This window comes from Gavialis gangeticus, unplaced genomic scaffold, assembly GCF_001723915.1.
Source record: "Gavialis gangeticus isolate Ggan-Ray unplaced genomic scaffold, GavGan_comp1, whole genome shotgun sequence".
Classification (NCBI taxonomy): Eukaryota; Metazoa; Chordata; order Crocodylia; family Gavialidae; genus Gavialis; species Gavialis gangeticus.
In genome coordinates this window covers 6,447,396-6,447,990 of record NW_017728973.1, presented here as the reverse complement: position 1 = coordinate 6,447,990, position 595 = coordinate 6,447,396, and positions in this window count along the sequence as shown.

The window sequence follows — 595 nt, the reverse complement described above, 5'->3', positions numbered from 1 at the left end:
GGGGGTGCTCCTGCCACTTGTCTGGAAGAGCAAAGAGAGGAGGGATGTGTGCCCCTGGATCTGTGCTGGGCAGGCGGGGCAGGCTGTAGCACTGCGCTCAGGGCAGATGGTGGCAGTGCTGGGTGGGGAGCTATGGGAAGGGGGGCTGCAGCCATTCCAAATTTCACCATAGCTTTCTCATAGGCCCCTTCCAGTGCAGCTGAGGCCCACCTCAAGCACAGCGCAGGGGTTTGAGGGAAACTGCACCTCAAGCAGTGGGCAAGCAAAACTCGTGACACGGGTAATACTGTGTGTGTTAAGGTGCAGCAGGGTGAAAGCTGCAGGCATGCTAGCCTCTGCTGAGGCCACAAAGCCTGCCAGCTGTCAAGGAGATAGGTGCAGGGGTTCTGGGGCCCTGAACCTCTGGCAGCTGACAGGCAAAACTCGTGTCATGGGTGCTTGTGCAACTGTGTCCGTCTTGGGGCACGGAGGGGAGGGGAGGGGTGAGGGGAACTCCCACAGGCCTGGCTGCTAGGCCCTGCTGTGGCCACAAAGCCTGCCAGCTGTCAAAGAGAAAGGTGCAGGGGTTCTGGGGCCCTGCACCCCTAGCTGCTGA